The sequence below is a fragment of the Ursus americanus genome, chromosome 23 (genome assembly GCF_024610735.1).
Source record: "Ursus americanus isolate L20-20 chromosome 23, mUrsAme1.1.p, whole genome shotgun sequence".
Taxonomy (NCBI): Eukaryota; Metazoa; Chordata; class Mammalia; order Carnivora; family Ursidae; genus Ursus; species Ursus americanus.
The window spans coordinates 40,819,907-40,835,991 of NC_142149.1; the positions used below are offsets into that span (position 1 = coordinate 40,819,907).

Below are 16,085 nucleotides of genomic sequence, written 5' to 3' on the forward strand. Positions count from 1 at the left end.
TTTGTAAGGGGAAATTCACATGCAGATAAATGTCAACCACAGTTCAAATCACCTTCAAGAAACCTGATTAACAAGTGGCACTATATCAAAGTAGTTAAGACAAGATTTTAGGTTTGAGTCCCAGGTCTGTTGCTTACTTGCAGTGTGACCTTGGGAAAGACACTTCATCTGTAAAATGTACCTACTTCATGGGATTGCTGTAAGGATTCTTTTTTAAAAAAAAAGATTTTATTTATTTATTTGAAAGAGATAGTGTGAGCGAGACAGAGAGCACAGGAGCAGGGGCACAGGGAAAGGGAGAAGCAGACTCACCTACTGAGCAGGGAGCCCCCGACTCGGGACTTGATCCCAGGACCCCAGGATCATGACCTGAGCCAAAGGCACCCAGGTGCCCCTTTGTGAGGATTAAATGAGTTTAATACATTCAAGTGCCTGGGGCAGCTGGCTGGCTCGGTTGGTAGAGCACGAGAGACTCTTGATCTCAGAGTCGTGAGTTGGAGCTCCACATTGGGCATGGAGCTTGCTTAAAAAAAATAATAATAATAATAATTAAAAAACCCATTCAAGTGCTTAACTGATATTGATGCCTAACATACAGTTAAATTTAAACGTTGGCTATTATCACTTTCCTAATCTACTACAATTCAGATCACTTTTTATTTTGCCAACAGAACCAAACTATCACCTCACATTTTATAGTTCTTTATATGTTGAAACATGTTTATACAAATGATTTAATTTGAAATTTAGAACAATCTCTTAATTGAGATGGAACAAGTATCATTCCCCTTCTATAAGTTAGGAAACCCAGGCTCAGAAAGATTTAAATTATCTGTCCAGTAATATGCAGCTGAAACAGTGGACCTCATATTAAATTCTCTATCTTAACTCCTAGGCTTGTGGCTCATTCCATTAGACAAGTATTTCCTAATCTGCAGACTGTGACCAGCCTGTTAAAAAAAAGAACTGAATTAAAAAAATTTCACAAAGTCAGAATTGCTTGTTTGATGATTCTCATTTCGATTATCTCATTTATATATATTTTACTGGGATGCAATCCCTGTCGTGGACTTAGACAAAAACTTTTGAAAAACACTGCACTATATCACAGCTGTCCCTCAGGTCAATATTTATTGACCACCTATCATATCCCTCTTTTTACACTGTTATGTACAACAAAACATATACTTTTTTTTTAAAAGATTTTATTTATTTATTCGACAGAGATAGAGACAGCCAGCGAGAGAGGGAACACAAGCAGGGGGAGTGGGAGAGGAAGAAGCAGGCTCACAGCAAAGGAGCCTGATGTGGGGCTCGATCCCATAATGCCAGGATCACGCCCTGAGCCGAAGGCAGACGCTTAACCGCTGTGCCACCCAGGCGCCCCTACAGAACATATACTTCTAAGCCATGGTTTTGTTTTTTAAGTGTGAATGTAATTACTGACTTGCCTATGGATCTGGGGGAATTGCTCGTCCCAGATCAGCACTCTGCACTGGAACTCCATCATCCTTTGGCTACCCTGACACTTTCCGATCAGCCCTCAGTGAAAATTCTTTCAAGCTGAACAATATAAAGCCAGCATCTATAACCAAGGTAAGAATGCACTGGGAAAGTGCCTACACAAAGACAAAACTTTATGTTCGACTTGTCAAACTTTTTTTTCAGGGAAAAATTGTATCAATTTACACTGAGGAAACTATATCCAAAAATACAAGTAATGCTTGAACACAGTTCTCTCTCATTCTCAAACAGTCCCGGGACAGAAAAATCTACCCCTCCTATCCTCATGCTCTTCCCTGAACTCTAACTCTGAACCTACTCTCAGTTCACACCTTTTCTAAGTCAGTTTCCATTTGGACACTTGCACTATGACAGCTTTCGGAAGCTAGGCATCACAGAGCCCACCCAGGTCTGACAGGAAACATCCCTCTGCTCTCGCCGGTGTTTTACATTTGGGTGAGGGCAGAAGGAGGGCGGGCTTATACTTTTCCACGCCACACATCTACTATGTCCACTCTATACTCATTTGGTCTGTTACTTTCTCAGAACTTGTTCTCTGAACACAGTGCCTTGAGTTTATGTGCCTTACGTATCTAGTGAAGTTGCAGAAAGGCTAGTAAGTTCAGTGCAGATGGGGAATGAAGTTTTACTTAGAGTTAGTACATTGCCCTTTACTCTCTCCTCTAGTCTGCTGCCTTCCAGGGCTAGTTTGGCAGCAGGCAGATTTTAAGGTTAAGAGGACAAAGCATAATTGCGATTTTAATATATTCTGTTCATTTAGGCCCTCCCTTCTCCTCTGCCAGCGGGAGGAGAGGACCATGAGGAATCCTGATGTGTAACAACTTGGCGTGAGGGCCTCCGCAGCCTTAGCAAAAATCCCAAAATCTGACCTTGCCGTTTCACTGATATTCACTATAACCTGAAGCTCCATGGCTCATACCCCACATATCCAAGGAATTACCAGGTTTCTGAAGCTAAAGGGTCTTGGAAGTGGCACAGGCTGCTAAGCCTGAAAACCACCAAGGAACTGAGAACCCACCGAGGAAGAGGAGCACCCCCTCCTTCTATACCCTACACATCACTGCAACTAGCTAATTAAATTTGGGATATTGGTTCAATCCCTAGAAAGCAGAGAGAACAGACAGTCCCTGCTGGAAGAGTACTTCTACAGCTAAACACCCACTGAAATAAAATTCTGACCTGAGCTTCAGGAGGCTTCCTCATTTCAGGAACTGCCTTGTAAAACAAAACAAAAACTAAAGAAGTAGTCCTTTAAACCTCTCAAAGACTCAAAGTACACAACTCATTCACTGATCAGGACAATTCTTTTGCTCCTTTCTGTAGCCCTGAAAAACTCCATAATCATTCAGCACTGTTTTTTTTAATCAGTGTGTGACTGGTTCTAACTGGTCAACTCTGTGTCTTATACCACATATTAAGCCTCACCCAAACGAAGAATTTAACTCAAGATTACTTCAGCACTGAATGAATTGGGGGGGGAAAATATATATATATATATATATGTATATGTATATATATAAATACATGTTTTATCCTACAGATGCCCAAAAGATGTGCCTTCCTTTACCTCAAAGATATGACTAACCCTACCCAAATTACATCTTCTGGACAGCAGCAGAAAACAAAAGTTTATAACTCTTCTATTCCTGGTACACTGCCTCCTTCACTCAGTATGCCCATTCACTGTCCTAAATTCTCCTCTGTAAACTACTCTTTCCAGGGCTTCCCTCACCAACTGAGCCTTCAGCCAGTTCCCTCTGTTAAATCACTTCAACTAGATTGGAAATAGAAGGTACCCGAACAGAGTGAGGATGGCAGCCACAAAGCGGTGGGGGGCCTGTTATGGGGGGCCAGAACCCAAGTGGTATGAGAACATCCCCGGAGGGAAGCAGTGACGACTCCACCATCCAATAGCAATGAGCCCCAATAAGGTCCAAACAGATCTTGATTTTTAGACACGTGATTTCCAAATTTGTCTACTAACAGGAACAAAGGCTCTTTGGAGAAATGGCAGAGGCAGAGAAATGAGTCTGGAACATCTTACTGTGCAGGAAAGAAGTGTTCAAAGATTAATGGTGACATGTCAAAGAAAAGAGAAGCTATGGAATGCTCAAATGGTGAGAGAAACCCTCGAAAGAGAAGTTTACACAGTAGAAATTGGAAAGAACAATGAATGGGTACATGAGTGAAGGAGGTATGTCTAGCAATAGAAGAGTTAAAAACTTTTGTTTTCTACCACTATTCATAAGATGTTAGTTTGGGTAGTATCAGCCAATCCTCTGAAATAAAAGGACAGCAAATCGTTTAGTCGTCTTTAAGATTAAATATATAGGTATATAATTTTTTCCCTGATATACTGACAAATTCTGGGATAATTCAAACCTCGAAACAAATAACGATGGGGAGCCTCGGTAGCTCAGTCAGTTAAGCATCTTACTCTTTTTTTTTTTTTTTTTAAGATTTTATTTTTATTTATGTGACAGAGAGACAGCCAGCGAGAGAGGGAACACAGCAGGGGAATGGGAGAGGGAGAAGCAGGCTCCCAGCGGAGGAGCCCGATGTGGGACTTGATCCAGGAACGCCGGGATCACGCCTGTGCCAAAGGCAGACGCTTAACGACTGCGCTACCCAGGCGCTCCAAGCACCTGACTTTTTTTTTTTTTTAATGATTTTTTATTATATTATGTTAGTCACCATACAGTACATCCCCGGTTTCCGATGTAAGGCTCGATGATTCATTAGTTGTGTATAACACCCAGTGCACCATGCAATACGTGCCCTCCTTACTACCCATCACCGGTCTATCCCATTCCCCCACCCCCCTCCCCTCTGAGGCCCTCAGTTTGTTTCTCATAGTCCATAGTCTCTCATGTTTCATTCCCCCTTCTGATTACCCCCCCTTTCTTTATCCCTTTCTTCCCCTACCGATCATCCTAGTTCTTATGTTCCATAGATGAGAGAAATCATATGATAGTTGTCTTTCTCTGCTTGACTTATTTCACTTAGCATTATCTCCTCTAGTCCCGTCCATGTTGCAGCAAATGTTGAGAACTCGTTCTTTCTGATAGCTGAGTAATATTCCATTGTATATATGGACCACAACTTCTTAATCCAGTCATCTGTTGAAGGGCATCTCGGCTCCTTCCACGATTTAGCTATTGTGGACATTGCTGCTATGAACATTGGGGTGCATATGGCCCTTCTCTTCACTATGTCTGTATCCAAGCACCTGACTCTTGATTTTGGCTCAGGTCATGATCTCAGGGTTGTGGGATCAAACCCCACATCGGGCTCTGAGCTCAGTGAGGAGTCAGCTTGTCCCTCTCCCTCTGCTCCTCCCCCTGCTCATGCTCTAATAAATAAAATCCTTAAAAAAAATAAATAAACAAGCAAATGATAACAGATTATAGTCTACTGAGTAAAATAGAAAATCCATAATGTATAAAGAGGTTGAATCACGGGGCACCTGGGTGGCTCAGTCGATTAAGCATCTGCCTTCGGCTTGGGTCATGAATCCCAGGAGCCCCACTTCAGGCTCCCTGCTCAGTGGGGAGCCTGCTTCTCCCTCTGCCCCTCTCTCCTGCTTATGCTCTCTCTCTAATAAATAAAAATCTTTAAAAAAAAAAGTTGACTCACTATTGTTATATACCTGAAACTAATTTAACATTATGTGTCAACTATACTCAAATTAGAAAAAAAATTTTAATAGAAAATCTTGAGTCCATATTAATGTAAATATATAAATAAATTGAAAAGGTGTAGAAGAACAAGATATTTGCATAGTTTCAAAGTATCTCCCTCCAGGGGCATCTGGCTGGCTCAGCTGGTGGAGCACGGGACTCCTGATCTCAGGGTCATGAGTTCAAGCCCTATACTGGGCATGGAGCCTACTTAAAAAAAAAAAAAAAAAAAAAAGGGTATCTCCTTCCAAAATACTTAGTAATTAAAAAGGGAAAAAGAGTAACTTTACACTAGAAATGCCTAGCAGGTACCATGTTAATCAAGTGATTGAACATTACCAGAAAGAGGACATATAAAAATTCTGCACTTCTTAAAATTAGGCAATGAAGAACACAGCATCACTCTTATAATATTCCCGCTGAAGATATATAACCTAAATTAAACACAAGGAACCATCAGACAATCCTAAATTGAGGGCCTTTCTACAAAATAACTGTCAGTAGCATTAAGGTCATGAAAGTCAAAGGCCTGAAGAACTGTTCCAGATCGAAGGAAACCAAGAATACATAACAAATAAATGCAATGCATGGGGCGCCTGGCTAAACTGGTGGAGCATGTGACTCCAGATCTCGGGGTTGTGAGTTCAAGCCCCACACTGGGAGTGGAGTTTACTTAAACAAAAAAACAATAACAAAAAACACTTTAAATAAATAAATGCAATGTGTGATTCTGAACTGGATCCTCACTGCAATGAAGGACATTACTGGTACAAACAGCAACATCCGAGACGGGTCTGAGAATTATATGATAGCAAATGTATCAACGTTAAGCCTCCTGATTTTTATGGTTGTATTGCGGTAACGCTGATGCATGTCCTTGTTTGTAAAAGATAAACACTAAAGTATTCTGAGATGATGAAGCAATCAGGTCAAATAATTTAAGGAAGAAAAATATTCTTTGTACTGTACTTGCAACTTTTCTGTAATTTTGAGATTGTTTCCAAGCATTTTATTTTATTTTATTTTTAAAGATTTTATTTATTTAACAGAAAGACAGACAGCCAGCGAGAGAGGAAACACAAGCAGGGAGAGTGGGAGAGGAAGAAGCAGGCTCCCAGCAGAGGAGCCTGACGTGGGGGCTCGATCCCAGAACGCCAGGATCACGCCCTGAGCCGAAGGCAGACGCTTAACGACTGAGCCACCCAGGCGCCCCACCAGGCATTTTATTTTATTTCATTTTTAAAGATTTTACTTATTTATTTGAGAAAGAGAGAGACCACAAGCAGTGGGGAGGGCCAGAGTGAGAGGGAGAAGCAGCCTCCCTGCAGAGCAGGGAGCCCGATGCGGGGCTCAATCCCAGGACCCTGAGATCATGACCTGAGCCGAAGGCAGACGCTTAACTGACTGAGCCACCCAGGCGCCCCTGGACATTTTATTTTAAAAAACAAAACAAAAATACACAGAAAAGGAAACTCATGCTCCTTTTTTCCTTTCCGAGTCTCCTAGACATTCCATCTGTATCTGCTCTCTCTACATCTTCAATAAACTCTGCTTTCACTTCCAAAAAAATAACAAAAATTAAAAAATAAAAAAGGCAGCAGTGTTGAAGTCTGCAAAGGGGGTGGGCTGGAGATCATGAAGAGGAGTTGGAAAGAATGGTCTGTTGGTAACCATTATTATTTCATCTTAATGCAAGTAACTTACCTCTACATTGGTGAGAGCTGACATTCGGGGTTCTTGCTATCTGGAATAGGTCTCCTGTATCTTTCTGCCTCATCAACTTCCAATTTCTTTTCAACACTTAACCTCAATAACATTTTCTCTGGTGCCTATACTTCAAATTCTCTCCCAACCTCCACTCTTTTCTGGCAATGCTTCCACTGTGTTGCATTCAATGCAATCCTCTTACTTAAAGATGGAGAATTTTACTTTTGGAATGTTTCCAAAAGAAATGTCTACCTTGAAGGGGCCCTATTAATAACCCCCCTTTTTCAGGCCTGACATTCACTAGCATTTCCATCAAGTTCATGTTCATGTTTCAATAAGAGTTTTGCAAGGCCTTTCCTTCTAAGCACACATCCACACATCCTGAACGTCATCAGAAGTGAAATCCTTGTTGTATCTTCCAGAGTGGAACAGTTTTGACACCCTTTCCTCCCACTATACAAAAAGTTTCAAATGACATCATAAACTTTATCTCCAGACTTCCTGAAAAGTCCCCACTATAACTAGCTTCTCCACTTTCACACCAATAGCAGCTGGCTGGCAGGCAGAGTCTCAGTTCTTCTACAGCAGAAGGTTTTCAGTAACAGTCAATGAAGAGCTTTGAAGTTGTGCAAGGATGATGTTTATCACTCACCCTTTCCTCTTCTTTCCTTTTTAGTGTGATCAGGGAAGCTCTGAAGCAGAAACAACTGTATTATGGCTCTTCTCCAAGCAGCCATGAACTTTCTTCCTTTACTTCACACAAACACTAAGAAAAGCAAGCTCTTAAAATGCATTGCTGTACTCCTTGGGCACTTATGCTCAACAAAATTTTTATGCAGCCACATCCATGAAGTATCTAAGGAGACTGATGAGCCCTTGGGAAGAAAGCCTAGCAACAAAGGACACTAAAGTGAGCAAGGACATCCGAAATCAAAGAAACCTGAAGATCTAGGAACAGTCCCAGTTTGGAATCAACTTTAGTCTTCTGCATGTTAAGGAGGTAAGATTTTCCTTATAAGACCATTTACTTTTCAGGGTTACCATCAAACAGTAATGAAGGGAAAGTTTAAACAAAATAGCAAAGAGACCTTGTCATCGTCAGAGAAAGACAAACTATTCCTTCTGTCTCTCTCTCTCCACCTAGCGAGGATGTTTCCAAAGGTATTATGCAACTTTCTATTAAAATAACAGCTAAAACAAAAAACTTTTTTTAGGGAGCCATCTTTGAGCTCACTGAGTAGACATCAAGAGCAAAGCTCACCTTCCCAAGTAGAAAAAATTTACGGACAAGAAATTATCACTGAGGGGCACCTGGGTAGCGCAGTCGTTAAGTGTCTGCCTTCTGCTCAGGGTGTGATCCCAGCGTTCCCGGATCGAGTCCCACATCAGGCTCCTCCGCTGGGAGCCTGCTTCTTCCTCTCCCACTCCCCCTGCCTGTGTTCCCTCTCTCACTGGCTGGCTCTCTGTCACATAAATAAAATCTTTAAAAAAAAATTATCACTGAAATTAAATGGTGGCAGACATGTCCAAGGAATAGTACAAGAGTTCAATCCCTTTATGAATCTTGTGATAGATGAATGTACAGAGATGGCAACTAGTGAGCAACAGAACAATACGGGAATGGTGGTAATTGGAGGAAATAATACCAGGAAATAATACCATCAAGTTAGAAGCCCTGGAACAAGCATAAACAACGGGTGTGTTAGGGGCGCCTGGGTGGCTCAGTCGGTTGCGCGGCTGCCTTCGGCTTGGGTCATGATCCCAGCGTCCTGGGACTGAGCCCTGCGTTGGGCTCCCTGCTCAGCGGGGAGCCTGCTTCTCTCTCACCCTCTGCTTGCCGCTCCGCCTGCTTGTGCTCTGTCAAGTGAATAAATAAAATCTTTAAAAAACAAACAAACAAACAAACAAATAAAACCAACAGGTGTGTTCGCCAGAAGAAATCAACTGCTTCCACATGTCCCCTCCTCTCCATAGCACCTGTTTTACTATAATACAAAAATCAGGTCTTGTGCATTTTCACATTGGACTATTTTGTTAAATAAACTTCTGTAATAGTAAAAAAAAAATTTTTTTTTAAAAACATACTAAAATTCCTATATGCTAACGAAATGTGTCCTTAGTGGGCTACTGATTTTAAAAATACATCAAGCGGGGTGCCTGGGTGCCTCAGTCAGTTATGCATCTGACTCTGGCTCAGGTCATGATCTCACGGTCCTGGGATTGAGCCCCATGTCTGGCTCTCCACTCAGTGGGGAGTCTGCTTACCTCTCTGCCCCTCCCCCTGCTCGTGCTCTCTCTCTCTCTCAAATAAATAAGTAAATAAATAAGTAAATGCCCCAAATAAGGGCACCTGGGTGGCTCAGTAGGTTAAGCAGCCAACTCTGAATTTCGGCTCAGGCCATGATCGTAGGGTCGTGGGACTGAACCCCGAGTCAGGCTCCACACTCAGCACAGGGTCTGCTTGAGATTCTCTCTCTCCCTTTCCCTCTGCCCCTCCCCCCACTTGTGCATGCCCCTCTCTCTCAAATAAATAAATCTTTAAAAAAATCGGGGCGCCTGGGTAGCGCAGTCGTTAAAGCGTCTGCCTTCGGCTCAGGGCGTGATCCCGGCGTTCTGGGATCGAGTCCCACATCGGGCTCCTCCACTGGGAGCCTGCTTCTTCCTCTCTCACTCGCCTGCTGTGTTCCCTCTCTCGCTGGCTGTCTCTCTGTCACATAAATATAAATAATAAAAAAAATCTTTAAAAAAAAAAAAATAAATAAAATAAAAAAATCTATAGGAGTGCCCCGAACAAAACTTTACTTTTGCACTTCGAAGAGAATTTCACATGCAAGCAGAAGACTAGACTGCACCTTGCCAATTACTATAACCTTACAATAAGCACATATTGCTGTGAATGACATTCAGTTCCACCTCAGTCTATTCTCTTACGATAAGCAGCAATGAACTCAAGGGTATGATCTCAGAATATAAAATGCCATTAAAGCTGCTCCTAATAGATTCTTCTAAAATATGATCCTACACAGCTCTTCAAAAGAAGGACAACACGTTTTAATTGTGAGATGAATTTTTACAATGCTTTGATCTCCTGCCTAAAAGAAGTCTGGAAAAAGAAATAACTACAGTGGTGGGAGGGAGTAAAATGTGTCATTCTGGTTATTAAAATCCATCAAGTTCATACTTCAGCCTTGGGATAACTGCAGCCAAAAAACTGACTTGCAAGTAATTATCACCACTATCTGCAATAAAAGTTAATTGGACATAATTGAACTAACGCCCTAATCGGAGGGAAGCTGCAACTGGCAAACAGCCCACTCCTCCTGCTTCTTCAATCTGCAAATGAAACTGCTAATGATAATTTGTGGACAAACGAGAAATTGCTCTCATGGTTTCCCCACTGCAAATCACTCAGCAATTCCAGCTAATGCCGAGCATGTTGAGGCAGGAGAAAAATCATTAACCAGTGCTTCCTTTGATAAAGATGAATTTTAACAATAACCAAGTCCATTAAGGCTGAGAGTTGCTGAGAACTGGTAAATTTCCCCTAACCACCCTAAGTAAGGCACTGTGGCCTGAGCTCTACACCCAAGTACTATGCACTAGGTGAGCCCTGTGACACTGACATGCAGTACTAAGAAGAGGCGTTATACAAGGCCAGGAGCTGCTATTACACTAATAAGTTATCTTCTTTTAAGAGAATCCTGTGTAATCTCATTTTTTAGACAGGCAAATGGCACTGCTGATCTGCTTCAACGCGAAGATTAAATCACTTCTGAATAGACTTTGGAGCTGATAGATTCCTGCTCCCCTGACTCATCTGCCTTCAATTCTGGCTAAGAGCTGTACCCTTTCCCCTGGAATTCAGTACCAGACTCTCTGCTCTTCAATTGCGTGACAGCCCAAGACTAAGACTCCCCTAAGGGTATTGTGGAGTCTTAGGAAACCATTCTGTTTTATAGAAAGGGGAAAATTGTGGTCTTTATATCAACAGTGACTTATAAAGTGGGATGACCCTGCTGAGGAGACAGAAAGTAAAAGAGAAAATCAGGTACAAAGTGCTCACCTCTGCTTATTTTTTCTCTGCTTCTTTTTCTTTTTTTTTTTTTAATTTTTAAGTAATCTCTACACCCAACATGGGGCTCGAACTCACAACCCGGAGATCGAGAGCCGCATGTTCTCCCGACTCAACAGCCAGGTGCCTCTTATCTGCTTATTTTTCTTATTTTATTTGGGCTCTATTCTGGCAAGGAGGGGGCTAGAAATTAATGTAATCAGAACCCTTCCCAAAGCAACAGCTGGACAATCTGTTCGTTTGGTACATTTTTCGTTAAAAGTTATTTTGGAAGGTTGCAGTTCACTTCCTGCAGTCATTAAAATACACTTTCTGATGGAAATAGAGGAAAGCCTAGGAATAGCTCAGCCAAGATGTAATAAACAGAGAGGGATCTAGAAACTGCATATGTACAGTAAATGGAAAAAGAGTTTAACTTGAAAAAGAGAACCCTTAGTAGGAACATCCTTCATTCATTCACTCCCTGAGCCACTGTGATGCAGCAGGCACTGTGGTAGTACTATGCACTGGGAATACAAATACGGCAGACAAAATCCCTGGTGAGAAACGTGATTACTGTGGTGAACGTCTCACAGCAGTATGCAATATCAAATCATTATGTTGTACACCTTAAACTGATACAATGCTGTAAGTCAATTATACTTCAATAAGAAAAAAAAAGTGGGGGCACCTGGGTGGCTCAGATGATTAAGCGTCTTGCCTTCGGCTCAGGTCATGATCCCAGGGTCCTGGAATCAAGCCCCGCATGGGGCTCCCTGCTCAGTGGGGAGCCTGTCTCTCCCTCTCCCTCTCCCTCCACTGCTTCCCCTGCTTGGGCTCTCTTGCTCTCTCTGACAAATAAATAAATAAAATCTTTAAAAAAAAGTGGATAGGGGGCACCTGGGTGGCACAGCGGTTAAGCGTCTGCCTTCGGCTCAGGGTGTGATCCCGGCGTTCTGGGACTGAGCCCCATATCAGGCTCCTCTGCTATGAGCCTGCTTCTTCCTCTCCCACTCCCCCTGCTTGTGTTCCCTCTCTCGCTGGCTGTCTCTATCTCTGTCAAATAAATAAATAAAATCTTTAAAAAAAAGTGGATAAAGCTGTCTGAAAATCAAAATAACGAAACAGATACTTCCAAGGAATGGTGAGAACGAAGGGAGAACAACAATATGGGCCACTGAAAGCCAAGCAAGAATTTACCAGACTTAGGCGGTCTGGTGCCTAAGCTACTCCAGGCAGAGAAAACTAGCACAATGAAAAGGCACGCACGACTACGCTGGAAACGAGCATAACTAAATGCATGTCTGGGAACCACAAGCGGTATGAAGAGCTGGGTACTGGATGTATGTGCCAAATTATGAAGAGCATTACATTTCATACTAGGGGGACAGAACAGCAGATTAAGAATAAAGCCGGGTTGGGGCACCTGGGTGGCAAAGTTGGTTAAGCGGCCAACTCTTGGTTTTGGCTCAGGTCAAGTGATCTCAGGGTCCTGGGACCGAGCCCTGCGTTGGGCTTCATGCTCAGCGTGGAGTCTGCTTGAGATTCTTTCTCTCTCTCTCTCTCTCTCCCTCTCCCACTTGTGCTGGCTCTTGCTCTCTAAAATAAATAAAATCTTAAAAAAAGAAAAAAGAACAAAGCTGGGTTGGAGTCACAGCTCAATAGTCTTACCATTAAAGCAGTATAAAAGTAGTCCCGACAGCTTACAGAGTAACTGTGATGATTAAATAAGATTATATTCATAAAGTGCTTAGTACAGTGTCTATGCTCAACGACGGTAGTTATAACTATTACGGGCTAATGTCAGACTTTATCTGAAGCCATGGGGAGATAGGGACAGGTTTCAAGGAGAGTAACATGATGAGATGTCTATTTTAAATCAATCTGCTGAAAATGTGAAAGACAAATAGGAGACAGCAGAAATCAGTTAAGTGGCTGTAGTGATTTCGAGGCAAAAGATGATGAAGACCGTAAACAAGAGTGCCATGAGGGCCGTCACACAAAGGAGGGGCTAGATTAATTTCTGAGCTCAAAAACAGGTTCGTAAAGTCTGAAGAAAGGCAATTTTAGATGAACATAAACAACGAGCTTATTCAACAGCAGCGCAGTACTAGAAATGCTGAAGCAAAAGCCGTTAACTACTCCTTAAGAATGATGGAAAAGAGGGGCGCCTGGGTGGTTTAGTCGGTTAAGCATCTGACCCCTTGATTTCAGCTCAGGTCTTGATCTCAGGGTCATAAAAAAAAATGGTGGAAAATTTATTTTCAGGAGCTAAGAATTTTTTTTTTAAAGATTTTATTTATTTATTTAACACAGATAGAGACAGCCAGCGAGAGAGGGAACACAAGCAGGGGGAGTGGGAGAGGAAGAAGCAGCCTCTAGCGGAGGAGCCTGATGTGGGGCTCGATCCCATAACGCCGGGATCACGCCCTGAGCTGAAGGCAGACGCTTAACCGCTGTGCCACCCAGGCGCCCCAAGGAGCTAAGAATTTGAACTAGATGATCGATCATTAAACCAACTTCCTGATTCCATGACTCTAAATCACTAACAAAGGTGACTTTATACAGTCATTAGTGACTGCTTACTTTTGTACAAAGGTTCATAATTTTCAAAGTGCTTTCACATGAATTCTCTCACTTGATTTTCTCACATGCCCTATGAGATGGTTTATGCAAGGATCATTAGTCCCATTTTCAGAGATAAAGAAACTAGGAAAAGCTCAAAGTGCCTAGACTACAACCAGGTTTTCTGACCCCTGGCTCTCTTTCCGTTCTCACCACTGCCTGCAACATGGTGCCACAGCTGAAAATCAATTCAGAGAAACCATCCTTCTTTGGTCACCTGTTCAAAATCAGGAAATTCTTCTGCATGTCTTATATTCATTGTTCAGGAGCTTCAGCCTATTCTTTTGTCCTCTTCAAGGTGAATAAGAGCTAGTTATCTATCTTTATATAATGTTCCTTTATATTTGCATACTATATCTGTCATTTCCCTAATCTGGGCTAATTAACCCCAATTCCTTGAGGTTTTTTTCCCCACATATTCTTTCCCTTAAGCTAGTCAAGAAATATGATCCTTGGGGCGCCTGGGTAGCGCAGTCGTTAGGTGTCTGCCTTTGGCTCAGGGCGTAATCCCGGCGTTCCAGGATCGAGTCCCACATCGGGCTCCTCCACTGGGAGCCTACTTCTTCTTCTCCCACTCCCCCTGCTGTGTTCCCTCTCTCGCTGGCTGTCTCTCTGTCACATAAATAAATAAAATCTTAAAAAAAAAAAAGAAAAGAAAAGAAATGTGATCCCTAATTTAGTACTAGCTCCAGTACAATAATCTTTACCCATATACTCCAACTCTAATCCCTAGGTATCTATTAAAGAGTACCTCTCCAATTAATTCACACCAATATTTACTGAGAACCTACTATGTAGCAAAACACTGCTCCAGGAGTGAGGGGCTTGGCAAAGAACAAAACAAACAAAAATCATGCTTCCATTTTTACACGGAGTAGAGTGGGAGACGAATTCAATGAGTAGGTAAATTACACAGACTCTTAGAAGGTAATAAATACTACGGAAAGAAAAGCAGCGTAAGGAGATGAGGCGTACTGGATGAGATGGCGATTTTAAATAGCATAGTTAGAGTGGTCCTCATCACTGAGAAACTGTAATTCTCCATGCCTTATCTACGAAGTTTCACTGCAAGACAGTAGTACAGCTTTTAATTACATAACAGATTTTTAAAAAGATTTTATTTATTATTTGTCAGAGAGAGAGAGAGCGCGCACACACACACGCACAAGCAGGGGGAGCAGCAGACAGGGGGAGAGGGAGAAGCAGGCTCCCTACCAAGCAGGAAGCCCGATCAGAACTCGATCCCAGGACCCTAGGATCATGACTTGAGCCGAAGGCAGACGCTTAACCAGCTAAGCCACCCAGGCGTCCCAACAGAACAGATTTTTTAAAGCAATTAAACTAAAACCAATATAGTTGTCCCCTCCCTCGTTTCAAGTTTAACTCTTAGACACTTGCACTTCTAATAAAAAGCAACTTATCGGGGCGCCTGAGTGGCTCAGTCGTTAAGCGTCTGCCTTCGGCTCAGGGCGTGATCCCGGCGTTCTGGGATCGAGTCCCACATTAGGCTCCTCTGCTAGGAGCCTGCTTCTTCCTCTCCCACTCCCCCTGCTTGTGTTCCCTCTCTCGCTGGCTGTCTCTCTCTGTCAAATTAATAAAATCTTTAATAAAAAATAATTTTAAAAAAAGCAACTTATCAACTTGTTTAGAAGAGCGGAATCTGATTTCTGTATCGTAGAAATACTCTTCAAACAATAATGCAACAAATAGTGCAAGCCTGCACGTGTGTGCACACGCACACAAATCTGACTTTGATAAAGACTAGCATTTCCCTGGTTGAGCAATGGTACTTTCTTAACTAGTCGTGGGAAGCTGAGAGAGGAGCAGATGCGGACAGATGGGGGGATGGAGGCAGTTGGTGGAAACAGAATTTCAGAGAGTTACAGAATTGGTGTGCAGGCTTAAGTGGCACCAGCTTCTCACTTCCAAGGGCACTTGGAACAATCCCCCCAAAACGTACTATGAATGATAAGAATGATACATTTCAGTTGGGACATTTGTTTAGCTGGGAGAAGAGGCAAAAATTAAAATACAGCCTGCTAAAAAAGCAACTTGTTCCAACTGAGTTTTGCCATGGGCTATGGAAATAGGTGAAGAGCTTTTCTTAAAAGGAAAGGTTCCTTTTGTCTTTCTGCAGAAATGTTCTAACACACTATCACATTCCAACTGCACCATAACCTCACAGGGATTGAATGAAACCTAAGTACTAAAATCCTTTGAAAGCACTTTAGTGAATGCACAGTAACACCTAGCAGGACAGGTTAAAACCAAGATATGGACTCTTCATTAATCCACTGGTCCCACTTTCTGCTGAATGAAAACGGTTCTGGGAGAATAAGATAAGCAAAAGCTAAACCAGTTCCTTCACAGCTACAAAATTCATGTCCTCACAATAGTACATCCACTCCCAGCTGAATAGCTGGGTAATACAGACAGTCCATTCAGGAACTCAGGAAATGTGTCTTTTCCATTGATATACTGTGATCTGGGATGAGCTG

The 16,085-nt window shown here is 42.3% G+C and overlaps 1 protein-coding gene across 4 annotated transcripts in view; it reads right to left on the minus strand.

Moving 5' to 3' along the window:
• The window catches only part of FAM222B (family with sequence similarity 222 member B), a 78,239-nt gene that overhangs the window by 21,565 nt on the left and 40,589 nt on the right, over positions 1 to 16,085 (minus strand). The window lies entirely within an intron of this gene.